This window comes from Arachis duranensis, chromosome 10 (assembly GCF_000817695.3).
Source record: "Arachis duranensis cultivar V14167 chromosome 10, aradu.V14167.gnm2.J7QH, whole genome shotgun sequence".
NCBI lineage: Eukaryota > Viridiplantae > Streptophyta > Magnoliopsida > Fabales > Fabaceae > Arachis > Arachis duranensis.
This window is the reverse complement of record NC_029781.3, coordinates 95545158-95558088: the sequence shown is the minus strand read 5'-3', so window position 1 is coordinate 95558088 and position 12931 is coordinate 95545158.

Here is a 12931-nt window from a genome sequence, read left to right as displayed (position 1 = left end):
TCAGTATATCAAATAGATAAAGCTTCAATTTCATGAGAGAGGATAACTGTCCAAGTGAAGGAAGCACCCAACAATTCCCACATCCCCTCAGCTCCAGCTTAGTCAACATGCCTACTCATTCTGGAAATATTGTACCTCTGTAACCATTAATGCCTAGCTCTTTCAAGTCTTTGTGAGGATGTAATTTGTCAAGTACATCTTTTTTGGTTTGGGAATCAGAAACGTCATTATCTTTATCCGTTGACCACCTCAAATATAAATGTTTGATGTGAATCTTCTCATCCATACTTGCATTTGATGCTTCACTGTTGCTAATAACTTTCTCTAATTTCTCGATGCAAAATGACCCATGAAGATGTTCCAGCTCTCCCAATTCTCCAATCACATTCTCTTTGTCCACGATATAGGAACTTAAAAATTGCAAATCTTTTAATTTTCTCATCTTTTTGGCATCTCTTCCATATCAGTGCCGCCAATATCAAGATGATGCAAATTTACAAGATTTTGTATGTGTTACGATGGGTAACCGGAGATTAATGGATTGGGCTGTATTAGCCGGCCCGATCGTCAGCGGATTGTAGCCTCAGAGCAGGTTTGTACGCTGGAGCCTCTTTCCGACTTGTGTTCATGGGTGAATGGGGGGTGGTACCTGCAAAGACACTCCGATGCCTAAGTTAGCAAGGGTGTGAGCAGATCTAGAATGTATTGGGCTTAGAGATACCTGAAGAGTGTCAGTGTATTTATAGTGGTGAGCCAATAATCACCGCTGAAGTAGTGCCACCCTTTTAGGGTGATAACCGTCCCTTTATCTTAGGGAGGTTAAGATCTGGCTCCTGGAAGTGGTTAGAGAGATTTTAGGGGCAGTTACTCATTTGGATTGATGTTGATCTGCCAACTATTCTCTGTCCCGACTTCTTTGGAGCGAATCATAGTCAAGACCGACTTCTCAGTACGAAGGTCGGTGCTCAGCAAGGCTCAATCCTTTGGACTAGGCCTTTCGTTTAGACCTGGGCCTTTATTATTGGGCTAGGGTATGAACAGTGCCCCTACTCGAGCCCAAGATCTTTTTGAGACTTGGGTTCGAGTATTTTACTCGGGTTCGTAGCCGAATTTCTTAGAGGAGGCGAGGGTTTTTAAACCGACGTAATTTTTGTGGCCTTTTGTTTCTGACAGTTACGTCTATTCAAGCGTCGTGTCCGTTAGGGATGCGCCTAGGGATTGATGGCTTTGGTAATGGTGCACTCTTATTAATGACTGTCCCGTTTTTACCATTATGCCCCTAGAGTATTTCTAAATACTTTTTCCTCTCTTTCGTTATTTTCTTTCTGCGATTTTTCTAATTTTTCTCTTCGTTCGTTCTTCATTCGTTCGTGCCACACTTCTGCGTCTCGAAGCTTTACTTCCTGCAACCCTCGTTTTCAGATAAAGGTCAGTTTTTCCTTTTTCATATTTTTCGTATGCCTTTATTTTGTAGATAAGTAGGTTTGTAGACTTCTGCTTGGTTCCTCTTTCTCCCCTCTAGAGACCTTGTTTTTGATTTTTTCTTTTCTTTTTTCCTTTGTAGGTTTCCTCATCTTTCTTTAAGAAAAGAAAATGGCTTCCGTAGATTGGGTTGATGTTACTGTCCTAGGGGAGGAGCCGTTGGTTGATGTTGAGTTTATTACCCATCTTCGTACTCACCACCGGCTCTGTACCTCGGATGAGGATGAGCCTAAGTATGAATTGCTTATCCCAAGTCTAGAGGACCGAGTTTGCCATGGGAGGGCCAACGGAACGGCCCCTCATTTTTTCTTTATGTATGAATGCATGATCAGCCGTTTGGGCATTTTTCTACCTTTTTCAGATTTTGAGATGTCTGTTTTGCAACACTGCCGGGTTGCCCCTACCCAGCTTCACCCCAACTCTTGGGGTTTTTTGAAAATCTATCAATTTATTAGCCATGCTTTGGAGTTCCCGACCTCTCTGAAAATCTTTTTCCATCTTTTCCATATGACCAAGCCCTTTAGTGGGCTAAACAATAAACAACAATGGGTTTCCTTCCGAGCCATACAAGGTCGGAAAATCTTCACCCTTTTTGACGAATCCTTCCACGACTTTAAAAATTATTTTTTCAAAGTGCAAGCTGTAGAGGGTCACCACCCCTTTTTCCTGGATGATAATTCTTCTCCTCGCTTTCCTTTATACTGGCTAGAGGCCTCTCCTTGTGAGAAATATGGTCTGGATGACCTGGATGAAGTAGAGGCCGCCATTGTGGGGTTCCTCCGAGAAGTGTGGGGGAGGGGCATATTTGGATACTAAAAAGTTTCTCCAAGGGTCTCCGACCTTTATCCAAGCACAGCTAGGTAGCTTTCCTTTGTTCGTTAGATTCCTGACTCGTTAACTGAACTTTCCGACTTGTTTAATTCATTAGCTATTGTTTTATTTTTCAGAAATGGCGAAGACGAATGCTCAGGAATCTTACTAGAGAGTCCAGGAGGCCAAAGCAAAGTCTCGTGCCAGGACTGGTGGTACCAGGGTTATCTCTCCTCCTTCTCCTCCTCGGAACGTTGGGACTCTCTCCAAGCCCATTGTGATTTCTTCTTCAGCTTCCTCTCAACCGCCCCCCGTCGTCCGACCCTCCCCTGAGCCAGAAAAGAAGAAGCGCAAGACCTTAGAGTCTAGCTCTTCTGGTGAGGTTAAGGCGGATGCTCTTGCATTCGTCCGAAAGAACATCTACCCCCATGCTCGTATAAGCATGGATGATGTGTCTGTTCGGAGCCACCTTACCTCTATGGTTGAGGAGAGTCTCAAGGCGGCGGGGGTTTGCAGCAAACTTTTGTATATTTTTGAGAAGGCTCCTCTCAGCTCTTTAGGGATGACCTCGAGGGTCGAGGAGCTGGAAGGAAGGCTTCGCTCCTACCAAGAGCATGAGAGGGAGTTGAAGGAGGAAGTCGCCAAGCTGAAGGAGGAGAGAGATGCCCTCCGGGAGAAGGGGAAGGTTTTACAAGCCCAATGCAACATGGAGGTGGATTTAAGGAAAGTAGCGCAGGCCAGCTATCAAAGTTTATTCAATGATCTTGTGTCTGTGAAGAATGATCTGCTGAATTCTCGGAAGGCATACGATGAGTTGGAGGACTCTATTGCTGATGGCGCCGAGGAGTCTTGGAGGATCTTCCTGGAGCAAGTCAGAGTTATTGCTCCCGACTTGGATCTTTCTCCTTTACATCCTGACAAAGTTGTTATTGACCGGGCCATAGTTGATCCCCCTGTCCCTGTGATCGTTTCTGAATCAGAGTTGAAGACTCGAGGGCAGAGGATCATTGAGTCTCCTCCTCGTGGAAAGGATGTTCCGAGTTCTTCAGCAGTTCCTCCTATTTCCTCTTCATCTCCTACGGATGCCTCTCTTCGCGGTCCTGGTGGCGCTCCTCCTGAATCCGGTGGTGGTGATCTGTCTACTCCTCTTCCTAAAAAATGATTTGTGGGCTATTTGGGGGCCCGGCCTGTGGGTCCCCCATTTTTAAACTCTTTTATTTGCTTTTGGTTGGTGGTATTTGTTGAACAATTTCTTTTGGCCTTTCAAGGCCGTAAACAAAATATTTAAAAATACCCTTTCTTAATAAGGGTTTTAAATTAACAAACTAAATACCCTTTTTTGGATAAGGGTTTAAGTTACCTTATGTGTGTATGCTTTTCTGATTTTGATTTTTCGAAGTCCCCTTGATCTTTTTCTGAAAACCTTTCCCTTTGGCTTGTCTGTTTTTCTGAGCCTTTTTGTTTAAGGACTTTAGGACAGCCTTTAAACTTTTTCCTAGGTTTTTCAATCTCTTTTTTGTTACCCCTTATACTCAACTTTGCTTTATTGAGTTCTTATGACTTAGGTTATTTTTGCGATGCGTTTTTCTTCTACTCGGTTCTTCACTCCGATTTACGGGTCGGAGTGTTTCCGAGCTTCTCTACTCGGGTTTTCATTTCGACTTACGAGTCGGATTGTTTCCGAGTTTTTACGATCAACTTATATAACCTCTTTACACCGACTTGTACCTCGTCGTTTTATCCTGACGACCGTCTAGATCGATTCATGGGATTTTCACGTTTTATCGAGCTTAAGTCGGTGCGTTTCGTAGAAAAACTTAGAAAATAGAAAGGAGTTTATAAGAGATATTGTAAATGAAAAAAGATCTTTATTGATTGGGGAGGTACCTTCTTGTTACTAAGGGTTTTTAATAGCCTATTTTCCCTCAGCCTCTACTATGATGCCTCGTTAAAAACCCTCCTCCAGAAAAAACCCTTTGATTTTGGGAAAAAAATCATAAAGTTGGGAAAAGAGTACATCAGGGAGTAGAGTTCGCTTTTAGCTGTAGTACCTTTTCATATTACAAGCATGCCACGACCTTGGGAACTCAGTGCCGTTCAGGTCGGTCACTCTGTAATAACCTTTTCCTAAGACCTCATTGACTTTGTATGGTCCCTTCCAATTTGCAGCGAGCTTTCCTTCCCTCGATTTGTTGACTCCAATGTCGTTTCTGATCAAGACCAAGTCGTTCGGGGCAAATGTTCTTCGAATGACTTTTTTGTTGTACCTTGTAGTCATCCTTTGTTTCAGTGCTGCTTCTCTTATCCGGGCTTGTTCTCGTACTTCGGGAAGTAGGTCGAGCTCTTCTTTGTGCCCCTGTATGTTTTCGATCTCGTCATGGAGAATCACTCTTGGGCTTTGTTCGTTGACTTCTATTGGTATCATGGCTTCTACGCCATAAACTAGTCGGAAGGGTGTTTCTCCCGTGGCGGATTGGGGGGTCGTCCTGTAAGCCCATAGCACTTGTGGGAGCTCTTCTGCCCAGGCTCCTTTTGCATCTTGTAACCTTTTCTTTAGCCCTACCAGTATGACTTTGTTGGCTGCCTCGGCTTGCCCATTGGCTTGCGGGTGTTCCACCGAGGTGAACTGGTGCTTGATTTTCATACTGGCTACTAGGCTTCTAAAGGTAGAGTCGGTGAACTGGGTTCCATTGTCTGTAGTAATGGAATAAGGTATCCCATATCTTGCGATGATATTTCTGTAGAGGAATTTCCGACTTCTTTGAGCAGTGATGGTGGCCAATGGTTCTGCTTCTATCCACTTTGTGAAGTAATCTATTCCCACGATCAGGTATTTAACTTGTCCTGGAGCTTGGGAAAAAGGACCTAATAAATCCATTCCCCATTTTGCAAAGGGCCATGGAGAAGTGATACTAATGAGCTCTTCTGGTGGAGCCACGTGGAATTTTGTATGCATCTGACATGGTTGACACTTTTTCACAAACTCTGTGGCATCTTTCTGCAAGGTCGGCCAGTAGAATCCAGCTCGGATTACTTTCCTGGGTAGTGACTTTGCTCCGAGATGGTTTCCACAGATCCCACTATGTACTTCCTCTAATACCTCGGCAGTTCTTGAGGTCGGTACACACTTTAATAATGGTGTTGATATTCCCCTTCTGTAGAGAATATTTCTCACTAGGGTGTAGTGTTGTGCTTCCCTTCGGATCTTTTTTGCCTCTTTCTCCTCTTTAGGGAGGATGTCGAATTTCATGTATTCGACCAAGGGGCTCATCCATCCGAGGTTTAAACCGACTACCTCAAGTACTTCTTGTTTGTCTTCTGTTTTTACTACTGAGGGTTCTTGGAGGGTTTCTTGGATCAGTCTTCTGTTGTTTCCTCCCGGTTTGGTACTTGCTAACTTGGATAGGGCGTCCGCTCTACTGTTTAGATCCCGAGTTATGTGTTTGACCTCGGTTTCTGCAAAGCGCCCAAGGTGCTCCAGAGTTTTCTCCAAGTACCTCTTCATATTTGGGTCCTTTGCCTGATACTCTCCACTTATCTGGGAGGTCACCACTTGTGAGTCGCTATATATCATCACCTTTGTAGCACCGACTTCTTCTGCCAACTTCAATCCAACAATCAAGGCTTCATATTCTGCCTGATTATTTGAAGCTGGAAATTCAAATTTTAGGGAAACCTCTATCTGGGTTCCTCTTTCATCTACCAATATTATGCCTGCACCGCTTCCTGTTTTATTGGAGGATCCATCTACATAGAGTTCCCATGTAGTTGGTTTTTTCTCCTGATCCCCTGCGTATTCTGCAATGAAGTCGGTGAGGCATTAGGCTTTAATCGCTGTCCGAGTTTCATATCTTAAGTCGAACTCGGAGAGCTCTATTGCCCATTGAACCATTCTCCCTGCAACATCCGTCTTTTGGAGGATTTGTTTCATGGGTTGGTTCGTACGGACTCTTATTGTGTGGGCCTGAAAGTAAGGTTGTAGCCTTCGTGAGGCTATTATTAAGGAGTAGGCGAACTTCTCTAGTTTGTGGTACCTTAGCTCAGGGCCCTGTAGAACTTTACTGATGAAATAAACTGGATGTTGTCCGACCTCGTCTTCTCTTATCAGGGCTAATGAAATAGCTTTGTCTGCTACGGATAAGTACAGGACGAGGTCTTTTCCAGATACTGGTCGAGTCAGAATAGGAGGTTGGCTTAAAAACTTTTTGAACTCCTGGAATGCCTCCTCGCATTCAGGAGTCCATTCAAACTGACATCTCTTTCTCAATAAGGAGAATAGAGGGAGGGATTTTAGTGCCGATCCTGCCAAAAATCTGGAGAGGGCTGCAAGTCGGCCATTCAGCTGCTGGACTTCCCTCAAACAAGTCGGGCTTTTCATCTCTAGGATGGCTCTACACTTATCGGGATTGGCTTCAATCCCTCTTTGTGTTAGCATAAATCCTAGAAATTTTCCTGCCTCCACCGCGAAGGCGCACTTTGCAGGATTTAGCCTCATCCCGTGCAGCCTTATGGTGTCAAAGACTTGTGAAAGGTCGGACAAGAGGTCGACTTCTTTCTTGATTTTTACCAGCATGTCGTCGACATATACTTCCATTAGATTCCCGAGGTGAGAAGAAAACACTTTATTCATCAACCTTTGATATGTGGCTCCCGCATTCTTCAATCCGAATGGCATGACCACATAGCAAAAGTTAGCTTTAGGTGTGATGAATGATGTCTTCTCTTGGTCTGGCTCATACATTGGGATTTGATTATATCCCGAGTAGGCGTCCATAAACGATAAGCATTGGTACCCCGAGCTGGAATCCACTAGGGTATCAATACTTGGTAGGGGATAAGGGTCCTTGGGACATGCCTTATTTACGGTGGATAAGGGTCCTTAGGACATGCCTTATTTAGGTCAGTATAATCAACGCACATTCTCCATTTACCATTTTGTTTCTTAACTAGCACTACATTAGCTAGCCATGTTGGGTACTTGACTTCTCTGATGAAGCCAGCTTCTAAAAGTGCCTGTACTTGTTCTTCTACTACGAGAGCTCGTTCAGGGCCGAGCTTGCGTCTTCTCTGTTGAAGAGGTCGGGATCCCGGGTAGATCGAGAGCTTGTGTGACATGAGCTCGGGATTTATCCCGGGCATGTCGGAGGCCTTCCAGGCGAAGAGATCGGAGTTGTCTCTTAGGAGCTTAGTCAACCCTTGTTTTAGGATTTCCCCTAGGTTGGCTCCTATGTGAGTATTTTTTCCTTCCTCTTTGCCGACCTGTATCTCCTCCGTTTTTCCTCCCGGTTGTGGTCGCAGCTCTTCTCTGGCCCTTGCACCTCCGAGCTCTATTGTGTGAACTTCTTTGCCTTTTTCCCTCAGATTTAGGCTTTCATTGTAGCATTTCCTTGCCAATTTCTGATCTCCCCTCACCGTTGCTATTCCCACTGAGGTCGAGAATTTCATGCAGAGGTGGGGAGTGGATACCACTGCTCCGAGTCGATTAAGGGTATCTCTGCCGATTAAAGCATTATATGCTAACCCGACATCAATGACTATGAAGTCTATACTCAGAGTCTTTGATTTTTTCCCTTTTCCAAAAGTGGTGTGGAGGGGCAAAAATCCAAGTGGTTTTATTGGCGTGTCCCCTAATCCGTATAGGGTGTCGGGGTAGGCTCTTAATTCTTTCTCATCCAACCCTAGCTTGTCAAAAGCGGGCTTAAAAAGGATGTCCGCTGAGCTTCCTTGGTCTACTAGGGTTCTGTGGAGATGGGCATTGGCTAGGATCATAGTTATTACCACTGGATCATCATGTCCAGGGGTTATTCCTTGCTCATCTTCTTTAGTGAATGATATGGTGGGGAGATCGGATGACTCTCCTCCGACCTGATAGACTCTCTTGAGGTGCCTTTTGCGAGAGGATTTTATGAGTCCCCCTCCCGCGAACCCCCCTGAGATCATATGGATATGTCTCTCAGGAGTCGGTGGTGGTGGGTCTCTTCTGTCGATATCATCTCGCTTCCTCTTCCCATGACTGTCCGACCTTTCTATGAGATATCTATCAAGCCGACCTTCTCTAGCCAGCTTTTCTATCACATTTTTAAGGTCGTAACAATCGTTCGTGGAGTGACCATATATTTTATGGTACTCACAGTAGTCGCTGCGGCTTCCCCCCTTTTTATTTTTGATGGGTCTGGGGGGTGGCAGCCTTTCAGTGTTGCAAATTTCTCTGTACACATCCACTATTGAAACTTTTAGAGGAGTGTAAGAGTGGTACTTCCTTGGTCTGTCGAGACCGAGTTCTTCCTTCTTCTTGGCCTCCCTCTCCCTCTCTTTTATTGAGGGAGGGTGCCCAGGTCGCCAACTCAGGTCTCTCAGCGTAGCATTTTCCTCGATGTTGATGTACTTTTCAGCTCTTTCATGCACATCACTCAAGGAGATGGGGTGTCTTTTGGATATGGACTGCGAGAAGGGACCTTCTCTAAGCCCATTGACTAACCCCATTATTACTGCCTCGGTGGGCAGGTCTTGAATCTCCAAACATGCTTTGTTGAACCTTTCCGTATAGGCTCGTAGGGACTCTCCGACCTCCTGTTTTACTCCTAGAAGGCTTGGTGCATGTTTTACTTTGTCTTTCTGGATAGAGAACCTCATCTAGAACTTCCTTGATAAGTCTTCAAAGCTGGTGATTGACCTTGGAGGGAGGCCCTCGAACCACTTCATCGCTGCCTTTGACAGAGTGGTCGGGAAGGCTTTGCAGCGTGTTACGTCAGAAGCATCAGCCAGGTACATCCGAATTTTGAAATTGCTTAGGTGATGCTTCGGATCTGTGGTTCCGTCATAGGAGTCCATGTCTGGGCTTTTGAAGTTCCTCGGAACTTTTGCCCTCATTATGTCCTCGCTGAAGGGATCCTCCCCTCCTAAGGGTGTTTCTGCACGCTCGTCGCGGGAGTTCCGACCTTTGAGGGAGGATTCCAACTTCAAGAGTTTTCTTTCTAACTCTTTCCGTCGTTCCGTCTCCTCTTTTAGGTTCTTCTCAATCTCCCTTTATCGCTCTCGTTCCCGTTCTAACTGCTCCAAACGGTTTTGGTGGACGTGGACCAATCCCATGAGTTCGGTTGCATGGGATGGTTCATCCTTTTCTGATTCGCGGCCTTCTGAGGAATTTACCTTTGGATTTTTTACTCCAGAGGTGCCTTCCCTGTGATGGTCGCTGATTCCCTGGTGGAGGGCCATATCTGGGTTATTGTTTCCAGTTTCTTGATTCTCTTGTTCAAAATCTGTCTCCACATGTCCTTCTTCAGGGAATCTGTCCGTCATCACTGGTTGATCTCTCGGGTCCCCGGCAACGGCGCCAATGTTACGATTGGTAACCGGAGATTAATGGATTGGGCTGTATTAGCCGGCCCGATCGTCAGCGGATTGTAGCCTCAGAGCAGGTTTGTGCGCTGGAGCCTCCTTCCGACTTGTGTTCGTGGGTGAATGGGGGGTGGTACCTGCAAAGACACTCCGATGCCTAAGTTAGCAAGGGTGTAAGCAGGTCTAGAATGTATTGGGCTTAGAGATACCTGAAGAGTGTCAGTGTATTTATAGTGGTGAGCCAATAACCACCGCTGAAGTAGTGCCACCCTTTTAGGGTGATAACCGTCCCTTTATCTTAGGGAGGTTAAGATCTGGCTCCTGGAAGTGGTTAGAGAGATTTTAGGGGCAGTTACTCATTTGGATTGATGTTGATCTGCCAACTATTCTCCGTCCCGACTTCTTTGGAGCGAATCGTAGTCAAGACCGACTTCTCAGTACGAAGATCGGTGCTCAGCAAGACTCAATCCTTTGGACTAGGCCTTTCGTTTGGACCTGGGCCTTTATTATTGGACCAGGGTATGAACAGTATGTTTGTAAAATACACACAAAAAAACATATTAATATTTTACTGACTAATAATATATATTTTGTTTCTTAAAAGCTTGTAAGCTTTCTTAGTTATTTGAGATTACAGAACAAGTTTTTAAATTCAACCCATTCAACTTATCCTCTCTCTCTTCTTTTTTTTGTACATTTTTAACAATTAGAGATAGCACCTTCTATTTTTTGTACATACTCACTTCTGAATGTGAGTATGTGTTTTTCTGACTTTGTAGTTTTTTTTGTTTTAGAACGAAAAATTTCTTAACAACAAAAAAAACTTGATAAATTTAAGTGAAATTCATGAAAAATTGCCAAACATAAAAGCAAGAATATAAATTTTAAATTTCAATCCATGAACCGCTTATTACATAAAACTTAACCTAAGAAGGCTTATAGTTATGTGTAAGGTGCATAATAGAATACTTATGCTATAACTATCATAGTATTTTAAAAAATGTTATTAAAATTAAAGTAATATTTTTTATTATTTAATAATATTTTTTAATTTAAAAAATAAAAAATATTACTAAAATATTTAAAAAATAAAACTTTAATTTTAACGATACTTATATAATTAACATAGCTGCAAAACATTTTGATGCTACAATTTGCCATATTAAAGAAGGGCTGAGTAACTGTCCAAAGAATCATATTCCAAGTTGCGACATCCGACCTCCCAATAAGAATATTCTGAATATTCTGAATCATATTGATATTTTGGTTTTCGCTCCTTAACAATGAAAACAGATGCTTCTTTTCTGCAGTATTTGTCTTTCAAGTACTTTTGGAAAGACCATATCTGCTCATCATTGATCCATTCTATTTTACTCTCATCATTTTTAATTTGGATTTGTAGTGCCCGTCCACATTGGCCTGCATGACTTGGTAAGTTTCCTCTCGGATAAGATTCCGATAGTTCTTGTTGCGGGGCAGGATGACTACACCGGAAAATTCAGCGTCACAAATCCCCGAAAAATTCAGTGTCAATGGAGACAAATCGATATTTGTCAATCAGGCTGCTTATGATTTGGAACTCAGAATCAGCATTGGCAGCCCACACTTGCCTGATCAAAACCAAACTATTGGGACTAGGCTCTAGAAGCAGCAGTCGCTCCACAAACCTTGGCTGAGCAGCACAATAAAGTGGCGGATAACCAATAAAGGAATGCAAATTGTGTGCCGTGTGGGTGAACTGAAATCGGTGCACTACCTTTTCTTTGATTGAGTTCTTCTAAGGAATGCTTTGAGGTTTGGGTGTATAGGGGTATGAGTAAGAAAAGGAGTTTCTTGCGGTGATGTGATTTATCTGGAAGGGTAAGAATGAGATGATTTTCAACAATGTTATGTTTGATGAAGAAAGAATATATGAAACTTGATATAGCTGTTTCCTGTTAATGCTTTCAAACGGGGAGAGAGAGCAAAGAACCTTTCATGCAGGTGTGGACCTTGTTGTTTAGGTGCTGCCTTCTACTAGTTGTTGTTTAGGATACGGCACGTGAAATATTGAAAACTAAAATTTGATAATCAATTCAAAAAGACAACCAAATGTGAAGATAGATTAAAGGGTGCGTTTTGGTCTTAGTCTTTAGTGTTTACCTACGTCCTTTGTCAAAGATATGTATGATTTATAGGGGAATATATATACTTTTACTTTGAAAAAATATATATATATATAAAATAAATCTGCAACACATCACTTAATAATTAAACCCTAACCTCTTATACGCCCAATCTTAATTATAAACACATACTTAATTGAGAAATCAAACATTCGCAACGAAGATATAGGATTTAATATGAATTTAATGAATTAATGAATGAATAATATTGAACATAAATCTTATGAAATTAAAGATTCAAGACTTGGCAACTCATGTTACCGCCGGTGGTTGACTTAGAAGTCTATAAATAAGGAAACTAACTAATGGTCCAATTAACTAAGTTAATTATGATAAAAATAGTTCCAAAAATAAAAACCAATGTAACATCGGGCCTGCTACACATACAAGCCTACAAGCAAACAAGTTGGCCCAGCCCAAACAGAAATCACGCGCATGAAGAGAGATAAGATGACGCGTCAAAATCACGCGCTCAACATTCGAACGGTTACGTATGGCAGACTCTTCCACTTCTTCCACTTCTTCCATTTCTCAAGGCGCTTTCAAAACAACGAAACCCTCTCATTTTCGAGCGAAAATCAAGTTTCAAAATATAGAAATCGTAGTTCAAAAACTGCATCAAAACACCATCAACCTCTCTGTGAAGAATCTGAAGAAAAAACAAACCAAGAATACTCAACGTAAGTCCATTAAAATACTGTATATTTTACTTTTCTTCTACGTCGTTCTTCTAGGGTTTACTATTACTCTTGCTTCTTTGTTACACTGTTCTAAGTTATATGTCGTTCTTCTAAGTTATACGTCGTTCTTCTAAGTTCTACGTCGTTCTACGTTGTTATTCTAAGTTCTCCTGCTATTTTTGTTGATTTTTGGGGGTTTATTCCGTAGATTCGGGGGTGTAAACTGCTTAACCTTGTAATGTGGCTTGATATTGAAGCATGGTTGAGTGATATCTGACTGATATCTATATGGATGTATCTGAATAATATCTATGGGTGTATCTCACTGTAATCAATGGGTGTATCTTGTTTGACATCTTTGGGTGTATCTGAATAATATCTATGGATGTATCTCACTGTTATGAATGGGTGTATCTTGCGAATATCTTTGGGTGTATCTGACTCATATATATGGGT